The sequence below is a fragment of the Perognathus longimembris genome, chromosome 1, assembly GCF_023159225.1.
Source record: "Perognathus longimembris pacificus isolate PPM17 chromosome 1, ASM2315922v1, whole genome shotgun sequence".
NCBI lineage: Eukaryota > Metazoa > Chordata > Mammalia > Rodentia > Heteromyidae > Perognathus > Perognathus longimembris.
The window spans coordinates 150,067,858-150,081,857 of NC_063161.1; positions in this window are offsets into that span (position 1 = coordinate 150,067,858).

Here is a 14,000-nt window from a genome sequence, read left to right on the forward strand (position 1 = left end):
ATTAGATGTGTGAGCCACTGTCACCCTGCTGTTTGTATCCTTAATTCCACAGTGCCCCTGCTGTCTAAAATGACAAACAACTTCTGGTAAAATCTCAAATCAGACTTTGATATGGCTATTGTCTCCCTCATATGCTCCATCATTGCATTCTTGGAAAATCCTGTGTATTTTAAAACCATGTCAACCTACTTTTGCATATGGTATCATGATTACATAGATGATGGAGGTAGGGATGCAGAGTTTGCACTTACGCAGAATTCGCACATGCATGACGGGGAAGATCTGTGAGTCTCACACAATACAACTTGGCTCTTTGTGAGGTGGAGTTTTCCAGCACAATACGCAGCGTGTTGACTTCTCTGGCTCTAATTCGAATTCCCAAATATTGGGAAAACCAAGAACAGCCCCGCCAATACCCAAAATACCCAAGAGAGGGCAGCACCGCACTATTGCCTTTGAGAACCAGGGCTCTATAAGCCTGAAATCAGGATCCCACCCGCCTGGGTAGAACCATCAAAGAGATTTAGACTTCTTCCCCACTGGGAAAGCTCACCTCAAACCTCCTAAGTAAGAAGGTACTGGAAGAGGCCCCAAGGCCAGCCAGCTGGCACCCAGGACAGCCACCATAATGATTCTGCTCAGCTGACACTGCCTCCAAGGATAATGTTTGTAGACTGGGGTATGAATGACACAAGTTCCCATAGCCCTAATGGCCACCAGCTGCTGCCACTCAGATTGTGCCTAAGGCTATGGCCAAACCAGGCAGGGCCATGGGTTTCCTGCCCAGACTGAATCCAAGCTGGGCTCAGCCTCCAGCCCTCACAGCCAAAACTCTTGGTGCAGACCAGGAGGCTTGGGTTCCAGTCTCAGCTCCACTACAGAGCTGTTGTATGACCAGGCAAGGGGACTGTGCTTCTCTAGGTCCCATTTTCCCCTTTACTATGAGATTTAGGCAAGATTCCCTTTCCCAATCTGAAAGTTCCTTTTCTAACACAAGCTTTGTGGGAGAAGGGAAATGCTCAATACAAGTGGGAGTATATCTGCAGTAAAACTGCTGTGATGCCCTTGAAGGAATACAAACCAGCCACGTGTGAACCACACGTTAATCCCTGAACACGGATGGCCCCTGCTCCATGCACAGAAAGAAAACGTTTAAGGTAAACTGTAAGGGGCAAGGTGGACATCAGCCTGAGCAAAAGAGAGGAAGCTGGAAGTCAAGAAGAAGCATCAAGTTGAACAAAATGCTGGTGATTACAACCCTTGGATGCCAGGCTTAACACTGTATCCATGAGTACACATGGAAGGGATACAGCCCAAGACCCCCAGTGGGTGCCTGAAACCAAGGCAAGTACCACTGTGTGTGTGTGTGTGTGTGTATGTGTGTGTGTGTGTGTGTGCATGTTGTGCTCTTAGCAGTACTGGGGGTTGAACTCAGGACTTTGGGTTTTAGAGGCAGGCACTCTACTATTGAGCCACAACCCCAGCCCTACTTTGCACTGGTTGTTTTTGAGTTAGGGTCTCACTTTCTGTCCTGGTGTGTGCCTGAGATTTGATCCTGCTGGTTTTTGCTTTCCATGGTTTCTGGGCCCGCCTGAAACTAAAATCTTCCTGATCTCCGCCTCTCACGTAACAAGGATTACAGAGGTGAGCCATAGGTGCCCAATTATATTGTGTTTTTCTTATTCACACATACTTATGATGAAGTTTCATTTATAAATTAGGCACAGTGAGAGATTAGCAGTAAGAATAAAATGGAACACTTATAACAATATACTGCAATGAAAGTTCTTTTTAAACTATGAATTGTTTATTAGTGGAATTTTTCCATCTGATCTGTTTGGACTGAGGTTGTCTATGGATAAATGAAACAGAGGAAAGCAAAACTGGAGACAAGGGGGATGACTGTGTTCTAACGTAGACACTAGAACCAATGTGGGTGATGGCAGACCAAGTGGTAAGAATACAGTTAAAGCTTGGACTTAGCAAGCCTGATGAACAGAGAGAAGGATATGGGGACTGGGGACCAGCTAGGAACCTGGGACACATTCTGATAGGTGGTCCACCTTGAGCCTCTACATAGAATCCATGACCGAAGACTAGGAAGGGGAGAGGAACTGGATTTCATTGACCAGCTACCAGATGAAGGAATGGACTTCAGTTTTCACATCATTACAGCCCAAATGCCACATGTGTCTGCATACACAAGGTACTAGGGGAATGACGTGATCATTTCAAGGTTACTATGCTTATAGATGGCAGATTCAGAAGCCAACCCCAAAGGTACCTGACACATTCATTTATTCACTCACACATCCAAACTCTGTTTTAAGAGTTGCCTGTGTTCTTGGCACAGTTGTGGTGAACAGAATGCATACACTTCCTGCTTTCCCCAAGCTCACAGGTTCATGGTAGAAGACAAGAAATACATAGACAAGCTTGTACACTTGGTGAGATTGTTCCAACTCACAAGACACAATAATAGAAAAAATAAAACCAGAAATTTCAAAGCAAGTGGCTGGAAATGAAGTGTCACAGGAGATCTCACTGAGGAGGAGAGAGGTAGGCTGGGTCAAAAAAAAAACAGGAAGTAGTTAATCATGCAGAGATCTGTGAACAGAGAATGTCCTAGAGAGATAAACCAGCAGGACCTGGTATTGATAACCACCTATCTAAGGAAAAGGGGAGTCATGGCCTTACTCTCTGAACTGGAACTGTGCCAGAAGAAGCCAGAGGTGAGCAGAAGCCGATGGGGCATGGTCTCCCAGGCCAGAGGCTGAGTTCTAGTCTTCTATGAACAGCTTTTCATAAAGAATGCCAGGACTTAATTTTCATTTTAGAAACACATTGCCATGGGGAGAATGGATCCAAAGGTACTGAGAGCCAAACCAGGAAGGAAGTCATGAGGCTCCTGCAGCTGTCCATAAGAGGGGCAATGGCTAGGCAGGGATGCGGACAGTAAAGATGGCAACAGGGGATGTAAGTGGACCAGGAGACAGACAGGCTGTGCCAGGGATTGCATATGAGACCTAAAGGGGAAAGATGGACACTGAGTGACCTCTGCTTCTCCATATGACATCAGAGAGCCTCACAGGTCACCTGACCTCATGTGAGGATGGACAGTCTGAATGCACGACTTATCACACTGCACGACTGGAGTCTCTACTCCATGGTCCACCATAGTCTTTCTGAAATCCCTTCCCAAAGTACATTGTGTTCTGTCTCCCTTGGACATGCACCCATGTCTCCTGGTTTTCTTCTCCAGAGGCACAACAGTGAGATTCAATTCCTTTTCCTCAGAATGTTTTCCAAGGACCAAGGACTTCCTCTTCCCCATTCCCCTCCCCTTGTCTCACTCGAAAAAACATTTCCTACTGAAGCTGGCAAAAGGACTTCCACATAGCAGTCTTTGCTAGGGTTTCCACTTCTTATATCTTTTCCCTTAGTCTTCCTCTCTTCATCACATGTATTCACTAAACACACATGTGTACATGCATGCACGCACATACACACACATGCATATATGCATACTGGTCTCTGTAATGGGGATGGACAGACCATCTTGCCTTGGCTCTGCGGGGAAAAGTCAACAAGCTGAATCCATCATGTCTTCTCAGAAAGAAGAGCTTGGCTCCCCAGTGCTTTCTGAAATCTGGGTGGAAGACCAGCCACTCCAAGCTCTTCACTGATGGTCTCATGACATCCCTTTAGAAGGAGATCTGAGATGGGCGCTGATGGTTCATGTCTGTAATCCTAGCTACTCAGGAGGCTGAGATCTGAGGATCATGGCTCAAAGCCAGCCTGGGCAGGAAAGTACGTGAGACTCCTATCTCCAAGAAACCACCAGAAAACCAGAAGTGGCACTGTGGTTCAGTCACAGAATGCTAGCCTTGAGCAAAAGAGCTCAGAGACAGTGCCCAGGCCCTGAGTTCAAGCCCCATAACCAACAAAAAATGGGGAGTAGGGAATCTATGATCAAAAGACAGGCATCAGACCACAGAATGCTCTCTTGCCACTCTTCAGACTTTTGGGGTGGGTTGAGCAGGGTAATCGCTTCCTCTAAGGGGGCTTCTCTTGACCTGTCAGCTGTGAGTGTGAATTATCTCACGAAGGAGTTATCCAGCCTCTTTGTAGCAAATCACTTGAGAAACAGCCCGATGGACTTCAACAATCCCCACACCAAGACTAGTAACAAGAAGGCAAAACCTGCCTGCATTCCCCCATATTTTCATGTCTTTAATCAATAATGTTAGCTCAAAATTCCTATTTAGCCAGCCCAGGGGCACACCGGGGAAGATCATTACAGAGACAAAGATTTTTGAAGATTGTATAGGAGCAAAAGAGAGGGACTTTGAACAGCAGTGGAGGTTCTGGGCTTCCAACTCCAGCTGAGGTTGAAGATCTCCCTAAAAAAATAAATAGACAAAGGGAAAGAGAAGAAAACAAAAGGAGCCGCTCTAAGAATTAGGGGAATTTAGATTATTGCAGGAGTACAATGAATATTGAGAAGCTGAAACCCAAAGGAATTCATCCAGGCTCTGCTTTATGCCATGTGACCTGAGATAAATCAGTCTATGTCTCTGAGTTTCTCTTGTTCCATAATACTTATTGATAAATATTCAAGGCCAAAAGCATGGTCCTGCAGTTGGATGAGAAAGGATAGATGTGAGGACAGTAAGATGAAGGCCCTGCTCTCCAGGAGTTAATAGTGTCATGGGAAGTCAGAAAATGTAGATTATTACCACACAGTGTGAAAAGTGCAGTAACTCCACTAACCAACTAGAGAATCAGCCACTTCGTCCAGAAAATAAAGACAGTCATAATGATGGGTAGGAACTGGTGAGCACTGAGGTTTCCTGACATAGGGTACCTCCTCACAGGCAGGAATGAAGCAAGAGCCCCAACATTCTGGGATTTGTGACAGTGTCTCCCACTTCCCTCAGATTTCAGACACACCAAGGCTGTCCACCTTGAGACCCCAAATCAAATGCCATCATTCCTTTCAGCGTGGCTTATGTCTGTCTCTCCTGCCAGGCCAGGATTCACACAGCAGTGAACTCCTTGGAATATTCGTCCTCACTGGGTCTCAGTCTTTAGCATCCCTAGCTCTCGAAGACCTTGTTATACCCCTACCCTGCCTTCTGCCCTTGACTTTCCTTCTGCAGAGAACATGCAAATCTGTTCCTCTGTGGCTCTGGCTCCCAATGAGATCTGACTCCCTAGGGGCTCGCCCCTTGTCCCACCCAACAGCTGTCACCAGAGGAACCATTCTCTCCTCCACACTCCCTGGTCTGTCACTCACTAAGTTCCCCACCGCCTCCTTTCAAAATGCTGTCAGCCACACTGGCATTCTTTTCAACTCAGCCTTGGCTGAGGAGGACCTGTGTCCTCCATTATGACAGCCTCATCTGTCATTCTTTGATCACTCCTCATCCAAAAGCTACATCACAGTCCTCTCTGTGCAGCCACACTGTGTGCTTGATTATGACGATCATCCTCGAACCATAGTCTTAGTCTCAAGAAGCCTACTCTCTGCTCACAGGGAGGATATGGATTCTTCCAGAATGTAAGATCCTGAGGGCCCAAGGAGCCTACTGCCCTCTCATTGCCCTTTATCCCTCATGTCCTCACTTCCATCTATGCCAACCTAGTGGGTTATGGTCAGTCACTACCATCACAATCACCATCACCATGATCATCATCATCACCACCACCATTATCATTTCCTTGCACCTGGTGGCAGGTGGTGTGCTCTTAAATTGACCGTATCCACAGCTCTCATCTCACATGCATTTCAAACATATGTGCATCTCACACTTCCTTCACATGGCACTCTCTCCTTCACTCTGGATTGGATGATGACAATGGACGAAACCTTGTCAAAGTTATGTCATAAAGGGAAGGAGAGCTTCTGCCTACTTCTGTGGGGACCCACACTCTTGGAACCCAGTACCGTGCCTTGAGAGGTCCGCATGGGTAGGAACTAAGATTTAAGGAACAGTCCTTAGTACCAGCTTCACAAATGACAGGCAAGACCAACCTGCTAGCCATGTCTACTCATCCTCTATATTAGTGCATTGCACCCACGTGACAAATGGCCATAAATTGGGTGACTGAAGACCACAGAAGTCCATCCTCACTCACTTAATAAGAGTACTTCAACTTCTTCCCTACTGGAGTCCCTTTCTTTCTTTCTCTTGCCTTGTTACTCTGCCTAGGAATTTTATCATATTAAGAGCAGTGAAAGTGAATACCCTCTTCTCATCCTTGACTCTACAGAAGAAATGACTTCATGTTTCTCCCGTTAATATGATGTTGTCTATAGCTGGGTTTTTTTGTTGTTTTCTATACATAGCCTTTACTATGCCAGAATATATTATGCCAGAATATATTCCTCCTATTTCTAATTTCTTCAGAGCTTTTATGATAAAAAGGTATTGATTTTTTTTTTTTTTGGTCAGTTGTGGGGCTTGAACTCGGGGCCTAGGTGCTGTCCATACACTCTTTTTCTCAAGGCTAGCACTTTGAGCTACAATGCCACTTCCAGTTTTCTGATGGTTAGGGTTTCTGATAAGGGTCTCACAGACTTTCCTGCCCAGGCTGGCTTTGAACCATGCTCTTCAGATCTCAGCATCTTGAGTAGCTAGAACCACCAGCACTCAGCTTAGAATGTTGAATTTTGTTAATATATGTGTGTGTGTGTGTGTGTGTGTGTGTGTGTGTATCAAGACAATCATGTGATTTTTTTAAAGACCCCATTTGTAAATAAGATGACATTCTATACCAACCAGTTAATACGAATTTGGGGGGCATTCTTAAACACACCATAGCAGCAATGGGCACAACTGATCACTCTCTCTTAAAAATACTTTCTTCTCTTTGCTTCCAGGATTCCATACTCTGTTTCCCTACCACCTTAGTGACCACCCTTCTCCATCCCCTTTGTGCATTCCATCTTATTTCTCTCTGCGTCCCCCGAGGCTCAACACTCCTCAGAAACCTCCTTTCTTCTCTATACTCTTCTTATACCTAACCTTGTATCTTCAAATCCTTCTCAATGCTGACAATCAAGATCCTCACCTTCACCTCTCCTGACATCAGACTCATCATCCATCTGCTTCAGGTAACTAAGGGACACCCTGCCCCTCGTATGTCTCAAGACAGTCTCCTGGTTCACATGCTCTCCCACCTCAATCACTGGTTTTCTTTAATTCTTTGTGTGCTCATGCTGTCAAGCTCCCCCATATTCCCCCCACAGGCCGACAGGTTTGATTGGGCTAAACAACCTGAGAAGGGCCTCCAAGTCTTCTCCAGCTTGGCTGGAGAGGAAATGGCACCAAAAAAACTTAGTCGTTTCTGACTCTTCTCTTTCTCACATCGTGTATGAGGCAAATCCCGTTGCTATCTTTAAACTGTATCTGATAGTCAGCCACTACCCACAATTCCATTGCCATATCCTGGTATGACCCATCATCATCCCGTTTAGAGCATGGATCAGCAAACTACACCTGGTAGACCAAATTCAGCCTACCGTCTGTTTTTGTAAATAAAGTTTTATTGGAACACAGACACAACCATTTATTTCCATGCTGCCCGTGGCTACTTTTGCATTCCACAGGGAGAACTGAAGAATCCCACAGAGACCATATGGCCCGTAAAGCTGAAAATATTTACTGTCTGGTCCTTCACAGGAAAAGGTTGTCAATCCCTGGCCTAAATTATTACAATCATCGGTCTTCCCATTTCTTGTCTCTATTATAATTGATTTTCAACCCAACAGGCAAAGGTATGCTTTTAAAATATGAGTCAGACTCCATCACTTCCCTGCTGAGAATTCTTCAGGGCCCAAGCTCATTCATCCAATCTTATTCACCTAAGCTCACCAGACCAAACAGTGCTAGCCCCCAGTTAGCTCCCTACCCTTGTCCCCGGGTGCCGTCTAGCTCACATTTCCTCAGCCACATACTCCTGTCTAAACATCATAACCACGCTCTTTGAGTTTCATTTTTCTCTTCCCTCCCTCTTGAAAAATGCTCTTCAGGCTCTCTGCCTTGAACACTTAGCTCGGCACCTGGAATCTGTAAGTGTTCAGTGAAGATGTGCTGCTGGGTGGATGAACAACTAACAGTGAGTGCTCAATGAAGAGAGCTCCCTGGGCTGAACTCTTGGCATCTCTCATGTGGCTGACCTCACAAGAGCTCTGAGGGCTGACGAGAGGCCCAGGCACAGAGTTCAAGGTCAGCCAAGCCTGAAAGTCAAGTGCAACACTGATGTCCCGACAATCTCCACCTCCAAAAACAGTTGTGTACTCTTCAGAAGATACTTTAACATATGTCTTTTTTATGTAGATGAATAGATAAGCAATTGTCTGTGTGTAGTGGTACCTACATACATTTGAAATATTATTTAGCCTCAGAAAACTGCTTTGTTAAATGCTAACTTCTTTGTACAACTACTTAAAGATATTGATAAAAGGGGGGTGGTGGTATTCTTAGGCACTCATGACTCATGCCCTGTAATCCTAGCTACTCAGGAGGCTGAGATCTGAGGATTATGTTTAAAAGCCAATCTACAGCAGAAAAGTGCATGAAACCCTTATCTCCATTTAACTACCAAAAAGCCAGAGGCAGAGCTGTGGCTCCTTTAGTTAAAAAAATAATAATAAAAGCTAAGGGACGACATCCAGGCCCTGAATTCAAGCTCCAGTACTGGCATGGGAAAAAGCAGGGAGGGAGGGAGGGAGGGAAAGAGGGAGAGAGGGAGGGAGGGGAAAGAAGGGACAACAAGACAGAGAAAAGATGGGAGGGAGGAAAAGAAGGAGGGAAGTAACAGTAAATATGAATAAAGCTCAAGAACATTATGCTAAGTGAAATATGCCGGTTAAAAAAAGACTAGTCGTGTATGATCCCATTTATACAAGGTACTTAGAGTAACCAAATTAAAAGCCAGATAGTCATTGCCAGAGCTGGGGCAGAAGAATGGGAAGTTATTGTTTGGGAAGGTAAGAAGAATTCTGGACACAGATACTGGTGAAGTTTGTACAATTGTGTGTTTATTTAATGGCACTGTACTAGGCACTTCAACATGGCCAAAACAACTCTAAATTTTCTTTTATATGAAGTATTTACCATGAGTTTTTAATCTGAAATAATTTATTTCTCCTTCTCCTAGTAAAATGTAAGGCAGTTATAAACATTTCAGATTCTAGAAGAGGAAGGTGGGGTCCAGGTAGAGGAGGGGCAGGCCTGTTGGAGGTAACAACTTGAACCCAGGACCCTCTTGTCTACCATTTCAACTACATTCATTGCTTCCCACAATCCTGGCTTTCCCACGTAACAAAAAGATCCTCTTCCATGTATTTACTGCATTTGAAATCCTGCAAATACACTTCTTGGATTCCTTGGATTGATTAGGAGCTTCTGGAAACTTCTTTCATCCTTGCTGGGTTCCCTCCTAGTTGGAGCAGGTCAAGTGAGCAGAACCAGCTATAGAATCTGGCTGGGAAGAGCCAGCAGGGGGGACGGAAGGGAGATGGTGGCATATTAGCATATGCAAATTGGCAAGAGTAAAGAAAACTGGGAAAGCTGCTATTTTATCATTTGTGGTAATTACAGTAATTTAGAGTGGTAGATCAGTGGGTTCCTGGAGGTAAAAGCATCTCGGGAAGGATAATGTGGTGTGATTAAGAAGTTCTGATTAAGAACTGCTGTCATTTTCACTTGAAAAAAAGTGAAAAAGAGACTGGGGTCAGAAGTGCAGCAACACAAGTCATAAGGGCAGCTCTGGGCTGAGCCCTACTAGGCCCAGTCTCTGGGGCTGGAGACTCAGGGAAATCAGCGCCTCTTTCCTTGCCTCATGTCCCTCCACTGAGGAAAGACAGCCACTAAAACCGACTGTCCACATGCATTGGGGAGGCAGGTAGCTAGAAAGCAGGACATCCAGAATGGTGAGCTTTCTCTCAAGAATGGCTGGAAAAAGCACCAGAGAAAAGGCATTGCCTATTAGGCTGGGTTTTGTAGTAGCAATAGGAGTTGTGACAGCAGCCAAGGAACAGGGATCTCCAGATAGAGGTGTGGAGTTATCCACAGCATGGAACAGAGTAGGAATGCAGCAGGAAATTTTCAAAGAAGCAGACGGAGACTGGAGACATCCTCGAGGCCTGACATTGGAACCCTAAGGCTCCACGGGGCTGCAGACACAGCTGATGGGAGCCAGAACAACACAAGCAGAACCACAACTTGATCCAAACTGGACTTTAGGAAAACCTAGGGAAAGGATGGCGAGGCTGGGGCAGATGAACCAGAGTCAGGAGGTCAGATGAGAGAGGAACAAATCTCTAGAACAGAGCCACAAAAGAGTCTCTAATGGAATCCCATTTTACAGATGAGCAAGCCAAGGCTCAGGACCCTAAAGGCACTGACCCGATAACACGCAGCTGGAAAGAGCAGAGCAGGAGTCATCATCCTCCACCCTTCCCACCCGTGTTGAGATCTGTCTCCTACTCCATCGAGCCCTAGGGCATCACACAGGATGGTCAGGCATGCCAGGATGTGGTCCTCCACCAGGAGGTCAGAGAGCAGCCTGGGCTCCGCCTCTCCTGACATCTTGGGGAAGCCTGGGGCTGTTGTCACATGCTTGTAGGACTTCCCAGAGCAGAAGTGACAGACTTGATTTCCACATACATTCCAAGGAGCAGGTCACTGTAGCCCAGAGGAGAGAGGAGCGAGTAGCCATCAACCATAGAGAACCCATCTAGGAGATAATGAGCTTCTCTATCCTGAACCCTGTGCTGGGTGAGTGAGTCCCCCTCTCCATGAGGGACAAGGGATAGCTCCTGAACTCCAAGAGATTCTGAATTCAGAGCCCTCCCACCTCTGAGATTCTATGACCTTGGCCACTTGAGACACCTCCTCAAGCCAATCAGTGTTTCATCCACAACCTGCTGCTAGCGAACCAGTGATCAGCTCATCCCCAAGCAAAGAGTGTTTACTTGCAAAGCAGGTTGATGGGAGGAGCACAGAAGGCAGGAAGAACTTGGAAGGATAAGCAGGAAGCCCAGCCAGTCAGCTCAGGCCTGTCGTCCTATCTACTCAGGAAACCTGGAGAACCATGCTTTGAAGCAAACCACACGATTCTATTTCCAATTAACCAGTAAAAGTTAGACGGGGGGCAAGGCTCAAGTGGTCGTGCACCAGCCATGAGCTAGCAAGCTGAGTGAGAATGGAAGACCAATTGTTCCAGCCCTGGTTCCAGTACTAAATAAATAGGGAAGAAAGGAAGGAAGAAGGAAGGAAGGAAGGAAGGAAGGAAGGAAGGAAGGAAGGAAGGAAGGAAGGAAGGAAGGAAGGAAGGAAGGAAGGAAGGAGGGAGGAGGGAGGGAGGGAGGAAGGGAGGGAGGGAGGAGGGAGGGAGGGAGGGAGGGAGGGAGGGAGGACAGCAAGAAAGAAGAGAGAGAGAAAGACCCAGGAACAGCAAGCATCTAAGGTTCAGGGGCCTTTTCAGTCACTGACTGAAAACAGGGTGTGGAGAGATGAGAGATGAGATCAGGGCAGAACTGGCCTCAAGGCCTCCGGGAGCCAGTGACAAATCTCAAGCAGCAAACTGAAGTGAGGTACATTTGAGAAAGTTCCCACAGCAGTGTGGTGTGTGGTTGACGTAATTCATTCCTAAAGACAATTTTAGATAAGAAAGAAAACATCACCTTCCTTGGCTGAAGTCATACCGCAGTGGAGCCGGGCTGTGTCCCTCATGATCAAGGCTGAGGACTCCATCCACAACAGGACCCCAGAGCTTCTCCATGCTCTTCCTGGCATGGGGAGCAGGGAGGGGGCAATGTCCTCGGGATTACTGAAGGGAGTCAGGTGTCCTGGGTACATGGCTAAGATACCTGCAAGCCTTGGCCTGGGCCGGCCCGTGGCACACCAGCCCCTTGCACGAGGCCTCGGCCCGGGGCCTCACCACCAACAGATGGAGCGTTTGTTGACGCTCCGGTGACAGCTTGAAAACTCATCTCCTCCCTCCGAGCCGGCCCGTTCCACCTCATCCTCCCATCTGCCATCTCATTTTAAAACTAGCAGAACAACTCGGCGAGAGCAATTCCGACTTTTTCCATCTGTGCCGAGTTAATTAAGAGGGTAATGAGAGCTGGGGATGAACGAGGGCTGCATTAATTCAAGATATGATTAAGAGAAACATTTCTAAAATATATATGTGCATGCAGAGAGCAAGGCCCAGTGATGGAGGTGCATACTCCCGTCCCCTGGCTTCACCATGCCTGAAAACACACAGGGCTCAGCAGGAAACTGGGAGACCAAACTGCCTGGAGAAAGTGCCACCACCACCAGGGCAGGCCCCAGGAGGCAAAATGGAGCCCTCTTCAGGATCTCTACTCTGTCTAATCACTCCACAAACACATCCACTCACCACCTGGTACAGGCCTGGCTTGGGGAATAGACAGAGACAGGTGGTAACAAGGCTTTCTCCCCATTAGAGCTTCCGTTCATTTATCACCTAACCACTGATATAAACCCACTTACAAGTGGAGGTGTGGCCCAGGTGGTAGAATGCCAGCCTTGAGCACACACACACACACACACACACACACACACACACACACACACACACACAAGCCAACTGAGAATGGGAGACCCTGAGTTCAAGCCCCAGTATCCGCCACCCCCCCCCCAAAAAAAATCCAGAAATTAAAGCTGTCCCAGGTACATCAAAATAATCCACTAAAGATCAACACTCAAAAGGTAAACTCATATAGATACATTCTTTAACTCTCCTGAAGATCCTGTTGCAAATGAGGAAACTGAGGCTCAGTATTACTAAAGAGATTTCTCTCAGATGCTGCAGTTAGAAAGTGGCTGAGGTAGGATTTGAACTTGGTTCTTTAGGATGACAAAAATGAAACTCGGTAATGCCAGCCCCTGTACTCAAAGAGATGGATAATTAAGAGGCACAATATATTACTTTGGGAACCTAGAGAAAAAGGATCTCATTGGACCTTTGTTATTGGGGAAGGAGGAAGTAGAGAAGGCTTCCTGGGGGAGGGGATGACCAAGCCACTTCTGAAATTATCCAGATTTAACCACTGTTGACTGAGTCCCATGAGTAAAAAGCATTAGGTCAACTCTTTTTGTTTTAAACTGGTCCCTGGAGCTTGAACTCATGGCCTGGGTGCTGTCCCTGAGCTTCGTTTTGCTCAAGACCAGCGCTCTACCACTTGAGCTTCACTTCAGGCTTTTTGGAAGTTTAATTTGGAGAATCCCAGGAACTTTCCTGCTCAGCTGGTGAAGAGTTACCTATCAGAAGGGGGGAATGAAGCGGTAAAGTAAACCCCATTTTCAGGCAGCCTCCATTTTGTTGTCTGTTTAAACTATGAGTAACCCAGGCCACCAATTATCCCGGCTAGCAGGACAAGCTTATTAGGGCCCAGCTGGTCAGGAAACTCCCTGCTTAACTCTAACCGCCTGGGAATGCTTACCTCTAACTGGCCCGGAATACCTCAAGCCCTGAGCCAATCAGTTTTGTACCCATATCCTAATCTTGCTTGAACACCTGATTGCTGTAACTTTGGGTTTTTGCCTTTATAAGCTCTGTGAAATCTCAGCTCGGGGCCTTCCTCATAACTTTCACTGTGTCGGTGGGTAGGACGAGGCCCGAGTTGCAGCTCGCCTGAATAAAGCCTTGCTTTTGCATTTCAGAATGTCTGGCTCTCGGTGGTCTTCTTGGGGGTCTTCTCGCGACATGGGCATAACAGTGGCTTTTTTTGTTTTTGTTTTTGTTGTTGTTGTTGTCTTGCCAGTCCTGGGGCTTGAACTCAGGGCATAAGCACTGTCCCTGGCTTCTCTTTGCCTAAGGCTAGCACTCTGCCACTTGAGCCACAGCACCACTTCCAGCTTTTTCTGTTTGTGTGGTGCTGAGTAGCCGAACCTGGGACTTCCTGCATGCAAGGTAAGCATTCTTCCCCTAAGCCATATTCCCAGCCCGAGGCCAAT